Consider the following 20,567-nt stretch of genomic DNA (forward strand, 5'->3'; position numbering starts at 1 on the left):
CTTTTTTTCTCTATAAATAGAGGTCATATCTCCCCTTTTCCAATCATCAACAGTTTTGATCATCAAATCATTCTCTTGTCCCTCTTTAGCCTAAACACTAGCCACCTTATTCTCTCATAATACTTCCCCTAAGCGCTCCAAGGAGTCCATACAATACCTGAAGTTCTATACTTAAACCAAGGCGTGAAAGTTATAATTAACTGAGGGTTTGGACCAAATCAACTCTACATTTATTTAATTTAATTTAATTTTCATTTGCTTTATATTTTTATTGAAGTTACTAACAGTTTATTCATGATGTAGCAATTTAAAGGAACGCGCGGAATGTGAGTAATTAATTAATTTAATTACTCTTATTTTATTTTAATATTGCTAGCATCATGATTAGGTTATTTTATATTTTATTTGACTAATGATATTATGGTTAAATTGCTTCCAATATTAATGTATATTTCATTATATTTGTTGATCACTATATTGCATGTTTAAAGGGAATATGTAATTGAAAATCACGCCTAATAAGATAATTTGGACAACCGGTTTATGTTCCTTTTAATATTGTTATTAAATCAAGTGATCACGAATATTTTATAATTATATGTTGCATAAATGTTCAACCAATTTAGCATAATAATATTTTGGAGTAAATTGAATATATTTTTGTATGCCTTTGAGATCGCAGGAATCACTTTTCACTATAAGAATCGAGTAAAGGCCAATACGGGGGAATGTGACTCCATGAATCACTTCGTACCATCATCCTCGATCCTCCTTTTGTGGTTCCGAACCATATGGAGTTAGTAATATCATGGATTATGATTGGGGTGTAACCTTCACGGGTCAATCGTTGTTGCCTATCGTTGTCCCTTATCGTGGTAGCCTTTTTATGATCCGTGAACGGTTTATAAGTTCCTTAAAAACTTGTTGGCGGCTCTCTACTTTCCTTGTCCCTAATCGTATTATGTCAATTCCCACTTCCTATGAGTGCCAAGCATATTCACCACATGCTTAACGTAGGCGCACTTCAAACGACGCCTACACCATCTTTCGGGCTTGCCTTATTGAGGTCCCTGTAATCAACACACATTCTGACCCTCCCATCTTTCTTCTAAACTGGAACCACATTTGCTATCCACTCTAGATACTTTGATATTTTGATGAAACCCTGTAGCCAATTGCTTTCTGATTTCTTCTTTGATTTTGAGAGCCACATCTGGTTTCATACGGCGAAGCTTTGTTTGATAGGCTTCATACCTGGAATGAGTGGTATCGTATGCTGAGCTATATCCTTGTCAATTCCTGGCATATCTTGGTATGACCAAGAAAATACATCAACAAATTCATTAAGCAAGTTAATTAGCTCTTTGCGTTCGTCTTGACTTAGTGTTAATCAAATTTTTACTTCTTTGATAGTCGTAACATTAGAAATATTAATTGTTTCTGTATCTTCAATAATTACTGTTTTGTTTTCGTGTTCTTCCATTGCTTTTATTATTTTTTTGTCATTTTTATCATTAGCAAAGCAATATTGATCAGGGTTAAGGGAATGACACGCATCGTAAGCAAAGGTATTCATTTTATTGAATTCATTGGTCATTACATCAAGGAGGGCAAGGTCAACTGCGACCTCGCCGGAATTATTTTGTATAGAAAGAGAAGACTCAACAAGAGACTCATGATTGGACTCTATAGTAGAAAGAGGGTCGGCCTCAGACTCTAAGGACTCGTCTATAGACTTAATTAGACTCAGACTCGGACTCGGACCCAGACGACTCGGATTCGTCTAACATAGGACCTTCGCTTCTCTCCACTTGGTGTAGTGATCTTCACTGTCTTGAGCCATCCCTTTAAACATTATCAGCCTGGACGATTAACTCAGAGGGGTCAAAATCCTTGCTTGATATAACAGCTTGAATGAGCTCGGAATCATCATTGCAGACAGGCTTGGATTCATTCTTTTCTAGTCTAAACAGAAGGTTTCTCAATTGTGAAGAGTTCTTCGCCTTCATCGACAAAGTCACAATCAAGGAACATCTCGAACCCTAGCTCGCGCCTCCTATCGTGGACGAAAGGCTCAGGGAATTCATAACATGGGTCGTCTTCCCCTTCTTTGATATGTTGGCCATTGAGGGTGAATGGATATGGATCCGTGGTCATTTCCGTCTTTATAATTCGAGCATTATTGCGAGCCTTCATTTTCAGGAGGGCTTGTTTTACATCTTCTTTGGTTGGCTTGAATCCCAAGCAAAAGGTATCTTTCTTGAGTGCACCAGGATGGCCCCAAAGTTCATCCATTTTCTTTTTGAGTCCGAGGGTCATTCAAGGGAAATGCCCTTGCTTCTTCATAATGGCATTAACATTGGTATTTGAATAAGGATCGAGTCGAGATGACACTTCTCCTCTTCTTCGATCATGAGAACATCATCGAGCAAAAATCCCCAGAGATCTTCATCTTCTTCGTCATGTTCGACATGGACGATGGGAGTACGATAAATTGAATGCGCATGGGGGAGGCATCAATAGTAATTGGAACCCCTCCAACTATGGCTTTCACTTTTTGGTGCAACAACGATGGGATCGCCTTTAGCTCATGAAGTTAAGGACGTCCTAACAACAGATTGAAAGAAGCCTTAATGTCCTCCACTTGAAACTTGGTGCGACGTTCAATGGCTCCAGTAGTTATGTTTAGCATGATAGTACCCATGGCTTGACAACGAGTATTATCATAAGCATGAATCCCTTGAGTAGAGGGAGTCAATTCTTCATTTTTTGTGCCTAACTTCTTCGCAGTGTGGAGTGGGCATATATTGATTGCAGAGCCATTATCAACTAGGCTCATAGGAACATTCATCTGCCTACACACTACAATGAGGTGTAGGGCCTTGTTATGTTAGTCCTCTTCCAGGGGTAGATCCTTGTCAGAGAAGGAAATCAGATTGCTAGTACTTGGCAATTCAGTAGTTAGAAAGTTGACCAGTCCTTGAGGAGTCATATCATCATCAACTCCTATTTTCACCAAAGCATTCATCACAGCCTTTCGATGCTCGTGAGAGGTGGCCAAAAGTTTCCATACATTCATTTCCACCTTGGTCTTTTGTAATTGTTTGACCACATCGTTGTTCACAGGGTCGATGGGATCAACTATTGGTTGTGATTGCAGTGGAGTTGGAGGTGGACTAGGCTGCTGCAACCGTCCACTTCTGGTGAGAACCCTGACCTCAAGTTCTCCCCAAACATCTTCACTTGTGCCAAGAGACGATCAGGCTATATCTTTGAGATAGACGTCGTCACTATCCCAAATTCCATTTACTTCTTCATAGCTCGAGACAAATACAACTTCTGGCAAAGGTTCATTCACAGGTTGAATGAGTATTAACGGATTAAAGGAGACTTCATCTTTAATGATAGCCAAAGCATTAGAAAGAGGACCTGTTTGAATGTTAGGCTTCTTGCCCCCTGGAGGGACCAGAAGTTGATTAGCGTCAATCAGGTCTTGGATCGCATCTTTCAACCTCCAACACTTCTCTGTATTATGACCCTTGCCTTGATGAAACTTGCAATGAGCATTTGGGTCATAGCTAGCAGTTCTGTTCTCTGGTCGAGGTTCTGGAAAAGGTCCAATTGGCATGATCATTCCTTTACGATGCGAGCGATCAAAAGTAGCATCATAAGTCATTCCCAAAGGCATGTAAACCCTCCTTTGTATTTGGAATCTTTAAGGAGGAGCATTAAGGGCCAACACATCATTGATATTGACATTGTTGGTAGCATTACTGAGCTTTGAAGATGAAGAAGAAGGAGTGTCGTTCTTCTTGTTTTTCCAAGTGCTGTTGTTATTATTGCTGCTACTAGCAGTCTTCATCAGTTCATCTTCGATATTGATTCCAATATCGTATACAGCTTCAAAGGTACTCTAAGGCAAAAAACTTCAAGTGTTGCTTGTACTTATGAGTCAAATTGGCAATAAACAAGTGAACCATCTCTTTTTCCTTGGGAGGATCCACCAAGAGCGCAGCTGTTTCCCTCCACCTGCTTAAATAAGTAGTGAAGCCTTCATTCTCCTTCTGTATCAGAATGGAGAGTTCACGTTCAGAAGTCTTGGCCTGGATGTTACACTTGTAACGATTCATGAAGCTTTCAATAATGTCCTCCTAGGTCGCAACATGTTTGGATTCCAGAGAGTAGAACCATTGTTGACAGGCATGCTCCAAGGAAAGAGGGAATACAATAGGGAAGAGTGTCACATCTACTCCCTTAAGAGCCACGGTCGCAAAAAAGGCCTTCAAGTGGAAAAGCGGATTATTAGTAGGCTTGAACTAGGGAATGTCAGCAGTGGAAAACTTCTCAAGAAGTTTGTCAAAAAAGGCCTTCAAGTGGAAAAGCGGATTATCAGTAGGCTTGAATTAGAGAATGTCAGCAGTGGAAAACTTCTCAGGAAGTTTTTCCCTTATGGACGAAGAGGTGACAGGTTGCTCCACATAAGTGAAATCTTCAGAGATCTTACTCATCTGTTCCTTAATCTTGTCCATTGCAGCGGCAGTGACATTGTTTTGATTGTCTTGCTCTACTGTGTTGACTCTAGTAGTGAGTGTTTGCATCATGTCAGACAACATTTCAATTGTCTTGTTGATGTTCTCGATATCTTCCTTAATAGCCATTGGTTGAAAGTAGACTGGAGATGGATCTTGTAGATATGATTGTGGTGGTTTCCTTGTACACCTCTTTGATATAAGAGGTTGTTGAGGTATTAACTCGAACCGTAACAATCTACCCCTGCTTCTTGACCAAGTGCTGTGACACCAAAACAAACACACCTTTAATGACCAAACTTAACCTTAACCCATCCGGAAAAAAAAAATATTTTGAAATTTGAAATTCTCTTTATTTTTTTTTAAAAAAAAAATATATGGGAGGATACCATCTGACTTACTTCGAAAAAAAAACCGACAAAAAAAAACGAACACAAGACTACCCTAAAATACGGTCATGAAATGGTGCACGACTAACAGAAAAAGTGTGTGAACACGACATGTGAGTGATTAGGTGAAGGTTATGGACACGTGTTATGACCGTACAGCTAGATGGGACACCAAACCAGACATACGAACCACATAAGCATGCATGAAGGTTAAAAAAAGCTGACTTGACAAACATCTTGGGCACCGTGTCACGGTGATGACTATTGTGACACGGTACAGAGCATCATCAGATGGGGCAATGCACCATGCCACGACATTGCACTTCGTGGCGCGGCAGATCTGCCGTGACACCGTGCGCAATTCTAGGCCTAAACTTGCGTATTTTCCAGATTTTAATTAGTTTTAGTCCGTACTAATTACTATGTGGAAATAAAATTACTCGGTCATGGGTTAAACAAAATGAGTAAACACATGAGGGTTAGCACCAAACAAACCATGTAGCATTTAGTCATGATGATGTAAAAAAAGAGTTTGCAACCTAAGGTCATGATCTATGTTCAACTATTGGTCAAGCTTTGGGTGTAAAAAAGGGTACCATGGTTAAGAGTTTGGACGCGTTAGCAAGGCAGCCTCCATTGAGGGTGTATGCCAACGGGCGGCTCCGCGAGTTCGTGATGAAATCAAACTCGACTCCATGGTTTGGGTGGATTTAATAACTTGGATGAACCCTTATTGCCATGAGCGTTTTTGGGTTGATAGAGCTTAAATCCTCTGGGGCTAAGACGCATGTAGAACACACACTTTTTTCAGAAAAATCGAAGGAAGTTGATTGTGAGAAGAGAAAACAAGCCAGCTGACTGATTTTAGGACTGTCGTGACACGGCAGATAGCACCGTGCCACGGTGCAGCCCACCGTCAGACGTTGAACTGCACCGTGACACAGAAGTCAGAAGATCTGACTGGTGCCCTGTTTTCATTCGTACGCAATCAAGTTATTCAATTTTTACTACGAGACAGACCTAAATGTGACGTTAAAATGTCTATGCTTATGCAAAAATGCCAAATTAATCACAGGAATATTTTTCAAGAATCTTTCAAGTTTCCTCCACTCAACTTAATTAAATATCGATCACTCAAATCGATAAATAACAAAGAATCCTCCCCAGTTGAGTCGCCAAATTGTAGGCTTCGCTCGAAGTGCGCCTACGTTTAAGCATGTGTGAATATGCTTGACACTCATAGGAAGTGGGAATTAACATAATACGATTAGGGACAAATAGAGTAGGGAGCCGCCAACAAGTTTTTAAGGAACTTGTAAACCGTTCACGGATCACAAAAGGCAACCACGAATAAAGGGACAACGATAGGCAACAACGATTGACCCGTGAAGGTTACACCCCATTAATAATCCATGAGATTACTAACTCCATATGGTTCGGAACCACGAAAGGAGGATCGGGGATGATGGTACGAAGTGAGTAATGGAGTCACATTCGCCCGTATTGACCTCTACTCGATTCTTATAGTGAAAAGTGATTCTTGCAATCTCAAAGGCATACAAGAAAAAATTCAATTTGCTCCAAAGATTAAGCTAAATTGGTTTAATATTAATGAAACACATAATTCTAAAATATTTCTGATCACTTGAATTAAACAACAAGATAAAAAAGGATCCTAAACCAGTTGTCCAAATTATCTTATAAGGCATGATTTTCAATTATATATTCCCTTTAAACATGCAATATGGTGATCAATAAATATAATAGAATTGACATTACCATTGGAAGCAATATAACAATAAATCCAATAACATAAAATCGTTAGAAAAATAATAGAAATAAAAAGAGCATAATTCTTACTTTGATTCTGTTTACCTGCAACTATAAAATAATAAACGAGTTAGTAACTTCTAGGAAATAATAATAAAACAATAATTAAATTAAATTAAATTAAATAGAGTTGATTTGGGGTCAAACCCTCAAATAGTTCTACCTTTCACACCTTGGCTTAAGGACAGAACCACGAGTAAAGTATGGACTCCTTGGAGTGCTTGAAGAAGGAATTTTGAAAGAAGAAGGGTAGGCTAGTGTTTAGGATAGAGCATAGAGGAGAGAAAAATAGAGAATTAATTGATGCCTCGTACATTAGAAATGAGGAGGTATTTATAAAAAAAATGTGCCGAGGGAACACACGGAACCCTAATAAGATAAAAACCCTAAAAAAATGCACCGCGACACGAAAAAAGAGTACAGTGACACGGGAAATTCCACCGTCAGACGGGGAACATTCCCGTGACACGGTGGACTGTTGTGTGACGCGAGAAATATTTAGTGAACGGGGAACAAAATGCGTGAAGGGTTTACGCGGAAAAGACATGGAAACCCCCGTGTCACAGCAGGTGCCCCGTGTCACGGGGAATCCCCCCGTCAGAGGAGGAAGTTTCCCATGACACGGTGGACAAATGCCGTGACGCAGGAGTCTGTAATTCATTTTTTCGTCTAAATTCATTTTAAACCCAAATTTCGTTCAGCATTTTAAGTGCCGACGAATATTTCAGGCCATTTCTTATTTATTATTATTAATTGGGTTAAAAAAGAAAATAAGTAAATAAAATAAATAAAAGGTTTGGGCCAAAATAAATAATAAAACAATAAAATAAAAAAGGTTTGGGCTTAAATTAAAAAAACTATGCTTTGACTAAACATCAAGACTGTTCCATGGACTATTCTAAAATTGAATTTAATTAAATACGATTGTTTAAGCACACTCGGGATTAAATACTGAACCCAACCAATAGTGGCGGTGAATGGTTGTTTATCATCGAGTTTAGTTTTGGGGAGATATTTTTAGGTGTCTACTTAAACACATTCAATCAAAGTTTTTTGAATCTAATGAAAGTAAAAAACATTCAAACAAAGCTTTTTTATCGAATGAAAGTCAAATGTATTCAACAAAGCTAATTAAATCAAATAAAAGTCAAACACATTCCAACAAAGATTTTTAAATCAAATGAAAGTGGCCACATTTTTTTAACGGTTTCTTACAATCAAATCAAAAGAAAGTAAAAAGTGATGTAGAGAGAGAAAGTCTCAAGATCTAGAGAGAGAAAGTTGAAAATCCGATTGAAACCCACAAATTTGAGCTTCAATTTTCAGCCCAATTTCAATGGCAAAAAGGAAGAAGGGTAAGGGAAGCAAGAGTTCAAGCTCAAAATCGAAGAAAAAGCAAAAAGCAAAGCAGAATTCTGGACCCAAAACAAGGAATTGTACGAAAAGGAAAGAACAGAGCATTGCCACTGAGGACGTTTCGGTTGAAATCGGTTGAAAGCTGGCTTGATGAAGTCATGGAGAACACCATGCAGGTGAAGAAGATGACGGAGGAGGAACATGGTGAGCATCAGCAAGAGTTTAACAATTGGCTCCAGGTAATCCAATCCTCTGAATCTGCCATTAATGATGAGCTTCGAACTGATGAATGATGTGATAGTGTATTGAATAAGGACAATCCTACTCCTATTTTGATGCTTAAACACTCTAATTGTACTATGAATGCGTTTTTCCCATTTTTTGAGAACCTTGAGGTGTGTTCCCCTATTTTTTGTTCTCCGAATTCTGTTGATATTGCTCGATTGAATTGGAGGGAAAGCCTGTATGGTGGGACTAGGGATGAGGGGGTAGACCTATCTAATGGAGGTAAGAACTTGGATACGGGTTCCTGTGATAAGGGTAATGGTGACAAGGTCCAAATTACTTTCGAGGATGTTCAACCTAAGATTGACTTTTGGAACTCGGCGATTGTTTGCCATATAATTGGTACTAAACCACCCTTGTATATTGTGAATGGTTTTGCTAGAAGGATATGGGGAAGATATGGGATTGATAAGGTCTCTCTAATGGCAAATGGGGTGTTCCTGGTTTGATTTCGGACTACTAAGGCAAGGGATAGAGTATTGGGGGCAGGACCTGTTTAGTTTGACAATAAACCAGTGATAGTGAAACAATGGGTGGCTGGAATGGACCTTGATGCTGAGCCTGTGGATTTGGTGCCTATTTGGGTTAGACTGCCTGGTCTGAAATTGAAATACTGGGGGCAAAAGACACTAATGAAAATGGCTTCTAAGATAGGGAATCCTATCAAGACTGATAAGGCAACAGCCACTAAGGAAAGATTGGAGTATGCTAGAATAATGATAGAGGTGAAGTTTAATGTTGATCTACCAGATTGCATTGAGTTTATGGATGAATATGGCAATACAGTAAAACAAGCTCTAAACTATGAGTGGATGCCTATGATCTGTAAGGTGTGTGGTGGGATTGGGCATATTGATGCTCAATGTCCTAACCATAAGGTGAAGGAGAGGAATAAGATGAAAATACAGCCTGAGAGAGTCCAGAACAAGGATAGGAAGAAGAAAATCTAGAAACCAGATCAGAAGCCTGTTTTTCAAAATTTCAATAGTGGGACTGATAATTTGAAGTGTTCTCAGCAGGAAGATGATGGTAATCAGCAACTTCAAAGTTTGAAACCTGGTGTTTTTCTAATCAGTAGTAGTGGAAATAGATTCAGTGTATTGGAGGAGGGGGAACGCTCTCATTCTCTCCATGGATAAACTTGGTTTCTGGAATGTTAAAGGTCTAAATAAGGCTAGTAAGCTCTGTGATGTCTTATGGTTCATTAGACATCATGGTGTTGGTCATTTTAGACTTCTTGAAACTAAGGTGATGGCTGAGAAGTTTGGTGTGGTGTTTAATAGATTGGGAAGTGATTGGTAAGTGTGTGCTAACTACTCTCATCATAAGGGTGGTAGAATTTGGGTTATTTGGCTGCCTCAGGTGTTTGATGTGTCTATTGTCAGATGTGAAGAACAGTTAATCCATTTACAGGTTTTTCATAAGGGAACAGGTAATAATTTTTTTTGCACAATGGTTTATGGGTTGAATGAGGCTGCTGCTAGGCATAAGCTTTGGGAGAAATTAACTGAGATTGGTGCTTGTATGAACAGTCCTTGGCTTCTTTGTGGAGATTTTAACAACATCTTGAGTCTTACTAATAGAATTGGCAGTCCTGTTTCTTTGACTGAAGTGGAACCATTTAGAGCTTGCCTAAGACAGAACAACCTCTCTGATTAGGCGGCTGGGGAATGTTTTATACTTGGTGTAATAAGCAAGCTGGCTGTGATAGAGTGTGTACTAAAATAGACAGAATCATTGTGAATTGTGTGTGGATGGATAAATTTCAAGACATGCAAGCTACTTTCTTCCATGAAGGATTAATGGATCATTGCCCTTGTGTTATTAACATGTTTGATTCTAGAACTCAAGTTAAGAAACCTTTTAGGTTTGTTAATATTTGGGTGGATTCTCTTGAGTTTCTTGTAGCTGTTAAGGAGGCCTAGGAGATTAATGTTCATGGTACATTAATGTTTCAGTGTGTTAGGAAGTTAAAAAAGATGAAAAAAGTGTTGAAAAACTTGAAAATGGTGAATTACTCTTGTATTGAAACTGAGGATGCTGTAGCTGAGAAGACTTTGAAGGAAATCCAAGTGAAACTCCAAGCTGAGCCTAATAATGAGAGTCTGATTGAATTGGAAAGGGAAGCTAGAGTGAGATATGCTAAAACTCACCTGGATAGAAACAATTTTTTGAAGAAAAAAGCTAAGGTTCATTGGATTAAAGATGGTGATATGAACTCTACTTTCTTCCATAATGTTATTAGGAAGAGAAGACTTCATAATAATATCTATTCCATTGTGAATAATGTGGGGGAGGTGACTGCTGATCCTAGGGAGGTGTGTGAGGCTTTCTTGGAGTATTACCAAGGGCTCCTTGGAACTGAAGCTTCAATGCAGGGCAACATTCATTCTGCAGTTATAGCCGAGGGTAACAATTTGTCTGATGAGCAATGTTTGAATATTTGTAGAGCTTTTTTTGAGAATGATGTTAAGTCTGCTTTATGGAGTATTGATGATGATAAGGCTCATGGTCCTGATGGTTTTTCCAGCAAGATTTTCAAAGCTGCTTGGCATATTATTGGTAATGATGTTACCAAGGCTGTCTTGGATTTTTTTCAATGCTGGTAAGTTGCTTAAACAGGTTAATTCCACTACTTTGACTTTGATCCCAAAGATTGAACATGCAAATAAGGTCACTCAATTCAGGCCTATACCTTTTTGTAATGTGGTGTGTAAGATCATTTCTAAAATGATCTGTTTTAGATTGAAGGAGGTGTTGCCTGTTTTAATTGATGATTGTCAAGGAGCATTTGTTTCTGGAAGATCTATTCTGGATAATATCCTTATTTGTCAAGATATGCTGAAGGCTTATAATAATAAAAGGAAGCCCCCTAGGTGTACCATTAAAGTGGATCTTAGGAAGGCTTATGATTATGTAAGCTGGAAGTTTATCCAGGGAATGATGTATGCTTTGAAGTTTTCCACTCAATTCATCTCTTGGGTTATGCAATGTGTTACTACTCCTACTTTCTCTTTACTGCTTAATGGTGGTTCTTATGGTTTTTTTAAAGGGAAAAAGGGAATAAAGCAAGGAGATCCTATGTCTCCCCTCTTATTTTTTATTGTGATGGAGTATCTGTCCAGATTGTTGAAGAAAGTTGGGAAGAAGAGGAGATTTAAGTATCATCAAAGGTGTAAGGAGCTTGCTTTAAATCACTTAATTTTTGCAGATGATTTGATGATGTTTTCTTATGGGAATAATGATTCTGTCAAACTCCTGATTAAGGCTCTTAAAACCTTTGAAGCTAGATCTGGTTTGCAGGCTAATCTTGAGAAAACTACAATTTACTTTGGTAATGTTTAGCAACCTGTCCAAGATAGCATTCTGTGCCATTCTGGATTTGTGAAGGGTGAAATGCCTTTTAGGTACTTGGGGATTCCTTTAAATGCTAAGTATTTGAGGATGGTGGATTATGATAGTTTGATTGACAAGATGCTGGTCAGATTACACTGCGGAGTAGTAGGAATCTTTCATATGCAGCTAGGATCACCCTTATTAATGCAGTATTAATGAGTCTGCATACTTATTGGGCTCAATGTGTTTTACTTCCCAAATCAATCATTGATAGGATTAACCAGCTTTGCAGAGCTTTCTTATGGAATGGTAATGTTGTTCTATCTACAACCCCACCAATTGCCTGGGATTGGTGTTGCAGACCTAAGAAGGTAGGTGGTCTTGGAATTAGAGATTGCAAGAAGTGGAACAAAGCTGCTCTGGGTGTTTATGTTTGGAAAATAGCCAAGAAAACTGACTCTTTATGGGTTAAATGGGTTCATTCAGTTTACATTAAAGGTGAAAATTGGTGGGATTATGTTCCAAAGAAAGATGCTGGGTGGGCATGGAAATTATTATGCAAAGTTAAAAATGATTTGAGGCATAGTTTTACTTCTAAGGGTTGGCTGAATAACAAGTACAAAATCAGAGATGGGTATAACTGGTTACAAGGTGATTTGGATAAGGTTCAATGGTATAAATGGGTTTGGAATTCTTTCAATATCCCAAAACATACCTTTATTGTATGGCTTGCTATTTTGGAAAGACTTAAAACTAGAGATAAGCTATCTCAATATGGGGTGAGTAACAGCAGCGACTGTTGCTTTGTGGTGATGCTGTGGAAACTTGCAGTCACTTGTTCTTCTCCTAAAACTTTAGCAGGAAGGTGTTGAAGGCTGTTTCTTAATGGATTGGTTTTGATAAAGATCAGGTAGACATTCTTCATAGCTGGAAATTATGGAAAGCTGAAGGTAGGAACCATGTTCAGAAGAATTTTATCCTGGCTAGTTTGATTGTTGTTGTTTACAGTATTTGGCTTGCTAGGAATCATGCTCTCTAGCACATTGCTGTGCTCAGACCTGAATTCGTTGCTAAGGTCATTAGAAGCGAGGTGGTGACTAGGTGTCAGCAGCTAATCAATCATACATGGACAATTGTTGACTGTAAATGGCTTCATCAGCTTAGAAATAGTGTCTAGTTGCTTTTTATTAGTCTTTTTTTTTCTGTATGCTGGACTGTATTGGAAGGGGTTTCATTGTGTTTTGTGTGCAGGTCTTGGTTCCCCTGTGCCCTTCCTAGAAGGTACCAGGGGTCTTTGATCCTGGTTTTTTGTTTCCTGTGTATTCTGGCGCCCTCTTAGAAGGTGAACATGATACCCTTGAATCTGCTTGGGATGGTGTGCCTTGCTTATAAGGCTTTTGTAGGTTGGTGTTTCCTAGTTTCACAGGCTGTAATTTCTTGTACATTTGTACATTTTCTATTTATAATACTTTTCTTAATTTCCAAAAAAAATAAAATCAAATGAAAGTGAAAGGCATTTAACAAAGCTAATTGAATAATATGGAGGTCCAACACATTCAAACAAAGCTTTTTGAATCAAATGAGAGTCAAACACATTCAAATAAAACTTTTTGAATCGAATGATAGTAAAATGCATTTAACAAAACTAATTGAATCAAATGAAAGTCAAACACATTCAAACAAATCATTTTGAATAAAATGAAAGTCAAACACATTATTCAAACTAATCTTTTTTAATCAAATGAAAGTCAAACACATTCAAACAAAGCTTTTTGAATAAAAAGAAAGTCGAACACTTCAAACAAAGCTTTTTGAATCAAATGAAAGTCAAACACATTTATGTTTAGGGTAATTTTACCCCACCACGTAGTCCAATCAGAGGATGACACGTGTCAGCCTCAAGATGGCCCAAAGTGGACCAATCCCTGCTTGACACGTGTCATTCTAGAAATTAGAGAGAAAATGGCGGCCTTCAGGCCCAAATCCCAAGAAAGCCGCAATGCGGCGCAGCCCACCAATGATTAGGGAACAATGACCTAATCAGGGGCACAAATCCTGAGGACCCTATAAATAGGGAGATTTCCCTCTTTAGGAGGACACATTTTTACCATTTTTTACATTGTCCCTGTGATAGAGACATCTGAGCTTGGAATCCAAGCAGATACCCACCTAAATTTCCGCACCTTTTTCTCTCCCTTCAAGTTACTAACTTGTTCGTCAGAGGCAGAGCACCAACCAACCGGTGTCTCCGTTTGTTTTGCAGGTACAACTCAAGCCGAATTAGTCTTCGTGTTGTAACTCTCCCGAGGGACAAAAACACCCAAAACATTTGGCGCCGTCTGTGGGGAGAGTACCTCGAAGATGGTTCAAGAGTCTGTACCACCCCCTAACCGCCTGGGCGATGACCCAGAAGTCTTTACAGACCATGAGGACAAAGTTATTAAAATCGGGATTCTACTTTGAATCGAAAGGGGCTATCAGAATCGAATCGTAAAATCGAATCGTAGAATCGTAAGATTCTACCGACATGAATAATCAAGTCGTCAAATATAATAAATTTTATTTAATATATTGAAATTATGAGTTTGAAACCTAATTATTGATAGATAGTAGTTATTTAACCATTATGTAATAAATACTTGACAATATATATTTATAAAAACGTATATAAATATGTTTTTTACTTGTAAGGATTTCGCTAGTTGGAAAAATATGTAAAATCGAATAGAATCGTAAATCAAATCGTATGATATACATGAATCATAAAATCGTAAGATTTTAAGATTTAAATCGGGATTTTAATAACAATGCATGAGGATGAAGATCTTCAGGTCGAAACCTTTACAGCCGATGACGGCTCTCTCAGAACCAAGCGCATCCGACCTAGAGACACTCTGGAGCGGGGTGCCTCCCAGGCGGGTACAAGCCGACCCTCTGGGCAGCCGGAAGGGGAAACCCAAGCGGCCGCTGGATCAGCCCCTGTCACCCGAGACGAACTCATGAGATTCATGAAAAGTTTCAAGGGTGAAATTTAAGAGCTGATCACCCAAAGCCGAGTTGGACTAAGTAAAGGTCAGTCGGCCAAGAAGACTCCTCTGGAGAAGGGGAAGTCAGTCAAAGACTGGCAACCCACTCCTCATCCAAAGGAGAAGGCAACCGGGACCATTGATTGGTAAAAAATTCTTCTTCCTAAGAGGAACAACAACACCCGCCGAACTCAGCAGCCGGTGGGAAGTAATAAGTCAACTCCTGATGCCCGGGAAATAATCAACCAGAAGAGGAATCAGCAGCTGTTTGAGTCGGCTTCAACGTTGAACTTTCCAGACAGCTTCAACAACACTTCTGCAGGGAATACTCTCTCTCTGCATGAGAGCCAAACAGGCGGTAATACCGTCCATTCTGGCCCTCAGATGATTGGAGCTATACCGTATGTGCCTACTCAGGCTTACGGATAGTATCCTCCTCACTTCATGCAGCCGACTCTCTTCGGAGGTCAGGCGGCATATCAAAATGTCCAGCCACTGGACTGGCAGCTCCGTCTGCTACGCCTGGGTGAGCAACCTTTTGCGTTCACCCGGGAGATAACCAAGGCGGCACAACCAGCTAAGGTTAAGAATGTGTTTGAGGGTACCTACGATGGTACTACCAACCAGGAAGACCACCTTATGGCATACACCAACCTCATGTACTTATAGGGGTTGGAAGATGCCACTTGGTGTCGTTGCTTCCCGGCTACATTGGAGGGCATTGCCCAACAATGGTTTGGAAACTTGCTAGCCGGGTTCATTGATAATTTCAGGAAGCTCGCCTTCCTATTTGCTTCCAACTTCTCAATGAACATCCCTGCTAAGAAAACAAGCCTTGGTCTGAGCACTGTTAGGCAGGGAGAGAGAGAAGGGCTGCGCTCATATGTCAGGCGGTTCAATCTGATCATAATCCAGATTCAAGGACTATCTGACGAGGTAGCTTTTACGGACTTTTTCAAGGGTCTGAGAGACGGTTCGACCTTTAAGTTCGACCTAGTCAGAAAAGGGGCTTTCACCTTACAAGCGGCCTTGAGGGAGGCGGAAAGCTACATCCAAGCTACCGACCTCTGCTCGCCTGGTAGCCAGTCGGACTCCATGAAGTCCGATAAGCAGAAAGACAGTTGGCCAGCTCAGTCGGCCAAAAATAAAGAAGAGAGCAACAAAAGAAAAGAAATCTGGGCGGTTAATGACTCTGACCAGCCGTCCCAGAAGAAAAAGAAAGAGTTTAAACCGTACGTCCCCAAGTACGAGTTTAATAAAGACTGCAACTCTATCCTCATGGAGGTAAAGGACTAGCTGTCCATCGAAAAGCTGAATCCAATGAAGAGTTCTGTTCAGTCACAGAACAAAAACAAATTCTGTCAATTCCATGAGGAGGTTGGCCATGACACCAATGACTGCTTTAGTCTTCAACGGACGTTGGATGGTCTGGCTGACAAAGGGCTGTTGAAGTCCTACATTTCTAAGTCCCAAGATGGGGCAAAAAAGAAAAACAAGGGTCAGTCCTCCAAGACTACCCCCAGCCTGCTAGTAGTTTGGATACTGACAAGGAGCCGGTCTACAATATAGCAGGCGGGTTCTCATGTGGTGACCCTACCATCCGAGGCACCAAGAGCCATCTTCGAAAGATGGACAAAGATAATGATGAGAAGGCGTCTGCAAGCTCCTCCTTCCTAGACGTCTTGATCATTGATAAGGATAGGGGCAGCGTCCGCCGTCTGCATGATGACCCGGTTGTCATTGAATGGTAAGGTGGCCAACCAATTGGTTGGACGAATCCTTATTGACACCGGCAGCTCCTTAGACATCATCAGCCTCAGGTGCCTGCAAAAGCTGATATACAATGTCAGCAGCATGCATCCGGTCACCCACCCCTTGGTTGGTTTTAGGGGTGGGATGGTCTACCAAGCCGGTAGAATTGACTTACCCATTCGGTTGGGAGAGAAAGGCCAGGGACGACATATTGTCGTCAGATTCTTGGTCGTTGAGGAGTTGACCGCCTACAACATTATCCTTGGCCGTCCAACCCTCAATGTAGCCAAGGCAGTAATCATCCCGTCTCTCATGCTCATCAAGTATGAGAGGAATGACGGCTCTGTTGGTTCCCTGAATGGGGATCAGAAGACGGCCCGAGAGTGCTATCTCTCAGCCATCAGAGATATTGTGGCCCCAGGCGGCCAAGAACCAATAGACCTTGACAATGTCAAGGATGCCGACCCAGCACCTGCCTCACCAGCAGCCGGGAAGAAAAGAAAGGCACCTTTGCTGCTGGAGGTGAAGAAAGAGAAAAAACAACAATCACTGACCGGTGAACGGTCAGATGAGCTCCGTCCCCAACCGGCTGGTGAAAACATTGATCTCGTTCTGGATGACAGCCGCCAGAACGTACTGTAAAGGTTAGAACAGTTGCTCATGCTACCTTGGGTGCAAGCTTGCACCTTCTGCTGAAGGAATTTAAAGACATTTTTGGCTTTGAAGTGGAAGAGATGCCAGGCGTTAGCCCGGATCTTGCTGTCCACAAACTCGCCGTGGACCCCAAAAAGAAGCCTATCCGGCAAAAGAAAATAAACCACGGTGTGGAAAGAAGTCAGGCGGCAACTGCCGAAGTCAAAAAGCTGCTAGACACCAGGTTCATTCGGCCTTGTAACTTCCCCAACTGGGTGGCCAATGTGGTCCTTCTTAAGAAATCGAATGGGACCTGGCGCATGTGTGTTGATTACACAGACCTCAACAAGGCTTGTCCAAAAGACAGTTACCCACTTCTAAAGATCGACAGTCTGGTCGACTCTACAGCCGGCCACGCCTTGATGAGCTTTATGGATGTCTACTCTGGCTTCCATCAGATACCCCTGTGGAAAAACGATCAAGAGAAGACGGCCATCGTCACTGATCAGGGGTTATTCTGTTATACTGTGATGCCGTTTGGCTTGAAAAATGCGCCTGCCACTTTCCAACGGATGATTAAAACGGTCTTCATTAATCAAATTGGGAGAAATGTGGAGGCGTACATTGATGACATGATAGTCAAATCCAAGCTACAGACGGATCACCTTGCTGATCTCCGAGAAACATTCACCACCCTTAGGCGGCATAAGGTTATGTTAAATCCAAAGAAATGCGTCTTTGGTGTTGAGTCTGGGAAGTTTCTCGGATTCCTGATTGATCAAAGGGGGATAGAGGCTAACCCCAAAAAGATACAGGCGGTGACTGACATGAAGTCACCCCGTTCTGTCAAGGAAGTTTAGAGACTCACCGGTTGTCTGGCCGCCCTGGGGAGGTTCCTCAGCCAGTCAGGCGACAAATGCCTTTACTTCTTCCAAGCAATCAGGAAGAAGACAGAATTTGAATGGGGGGATGATGATGAGGCAACATTCCAGAAGTTGAGAGAGCATTTGCATTCTCTACCTAGGTTGGTCAGTCCCTTGCCTAGGGAGACGTTGTACATGTATTTAGCCGTCTCAGATCATGCTCTCAGTGCCGTTCTCCTTGCAAAGCGAGACGGCGTGCAGCTCCCGGTTTACTTCATTAGCCATGTCCTCAAAAATGCTAAGCTCCGGTACCCCATGTTGGAAAAATTTGGCCTTGCTTTGTATATGGCGTTCAAAATGCTGAAGCCTTACTTTTTAGCACATTCGGTGGTAATCTACACTGACCAACCACTTAAGTGGCCAATGTCTACCTTGGAGTCATCCGGAAGAATGTTGAAATGGGCTATTAAAATGCAAAGTCTTGAAATCACTTACGAACCAAGAAAGGCAGTGAAGGGTCAGGCGTTCGCCGACTTCATTGTTGAAATGACCCGTCCGGTGGCTCCGGATAATCTTGATCAGCTTTGGAAAGTGTAAGTAGACGGGAGCTCTACAAAAAAACGGCTGTGGTGCAGGTGTAATCTACGAGTCTCCTGAAGGGGACAGATTTGAGTATGCACTACGCTTCAAGTTTCAGGCCTCAAACAATGAGGCGGAATATGAATCCCTGTTAGCTGGCATCCGTATGTGTAAGGCGGCAGGGGCCATGAAAATTGACGCCTACTCTGATTCACAATTGGTCATTAGCCAGTATGAGGGGAGCTACGAGGCAACTCATCCGGCTGTGGTCAAATATCTTCAGGCAGTCAAAGAAGAGGCTGGGGCACTTGAGGAATTCCGTCTGAATCAAGTGCCTAGGTCGGAAAACAACCAGGCGGGATGCATTGTCAAAATTAGCATCTTCCGCCTGCCACAATACGCCTCGGTCAGTATTTTGGGAAGTTCTTGAAAAAAGAAGCATCTATGAAGATCCCATTGGAATTCTGGACCGAAGCTCTACCTACATGGATGACATCCGGGCTTATCTTTCAGACGACACGCTTCCTGATTCGCCATAGGAGGCAGCTGTCCTGAAGAAGCGAGCTGCAAGCTTCGAGTTGAGAAACGGAGAACTCTTCAAGGCGGGGTTTCTTAAGCCCCTGTTGAAGTGTGTCACCCCAGAAAAGGGGAAGGAAGTTCTCAAAGACTTGCACTCGGGATTCTGTGCCTCCCACATAGGCGACAGTTCCCTAGCCGTCAGAGCTAGACGACATTACTTTTGGCCCACTCTTGAGGCAGACGCCAAGGAGTTGGTGAAGAAATGTGACAAGTGCCAAAAATTTGGCAAACTTATTCACCGTCCGGCTACTGATTTGACGACCATCCATAGCCCAATCCCGTTTGCAAAATGGGGCATGGACATTTTAGGTCCTTACACGCCTGCTCCAGGCGGAAAGCGCTACATCTTGGTGGCTATGGATTATTTCACCAAGTGGGTGGAGGCTGAGGCGGTTAAGAACATTAAGACCTCAGACGTAATTTCCTTCATTTGGAAGAACATTATCACCCGGTATAGGGTACCTATGTTTATGGTGTTTGATAATGGTCCTCAGTTTGGGACGCCTCAGCTAAAAACCTGGTTGGGAGATCAGGGGATCTCAAGCTGTTTTGCTTCCGTCGGCCGGCCCCAAGCAAACGGCCAAGTTGAAGCCTTCAACAAACTCATCTCAGACAGCATTAAGAAGAAAATAGAAAGAGCCGGTGGCTTGTGGGCTGAAGAGTTAATCCATGTCCTATGGGCCATCCGGACAACAGCAAAGGGGGCAACTGGTGAAACCCCATTTCTTATGATTTACGGTGCTGAAGCAATCTTGCCCATCGAACATTACGAGCCGACTCTCAGAGTCATGCTATATGATGAAGAGGAAAACTAGGAAGCAATGCGCTTGACATTGGATTCACTCCCAGAAAGCAAGGGCAATGCCGCCTTGCGTCATGAGATTTACCGTCTAAGAATGACTAGAGCCTACAACAAAAAAGTACATAAGCTGTTATATATTTGGAGTAACACTCGAAATACACAAGGGATAAACCAAGGGATAGATAAGGCTAAAGAACCAAAGGTTTCTTAGATAAAGTCACACCACTAAGAAACGTTTGGGTTCCTAAGATCACAAGCCAACTAGTAGCCTAAACTAGCTAACTAAGCAAAGGAAACGAAATTCCAAATCCAAGAATTTCAGGTTTTGTTTCTAATCCAAGAAACGAATGTAAGACAAGTTTTTTTTTTATGTTTGAATCATCTCCTTTTCTCATTCACATTTGCTTGCTATTTATAGTAAACAAGCATCCTTAAGTACAAGCTAAACTAAGTGAAATTTCAGCTCACTTGTTACACGCCTAAGCTAAGCATCAAAAACAGATTTTGTGTCTAGATACATCAATAAAAGAAGCTATGTTTTGTGTCTAGAGACATCAATAAAAGAAGCTATGTTTTGTGTCTAGATACATCAATAAAAGAAGCTATGT

Source organism: Chenopodium album, chromosome 7 (assembly GCF_948465745.1).
Source record: "Chenopodium album chromosome 7, dcCheAlbu1.1, whole genome shotgun sequence".
NCBI classification, from domain to species: domain Eukaryota; kingdom Viridiplantae; phylum Streptophyta; class Magnoliopsida; order Caryophyllales; family Amaranthaceae; genus Chenopodium; species Chenopodium album.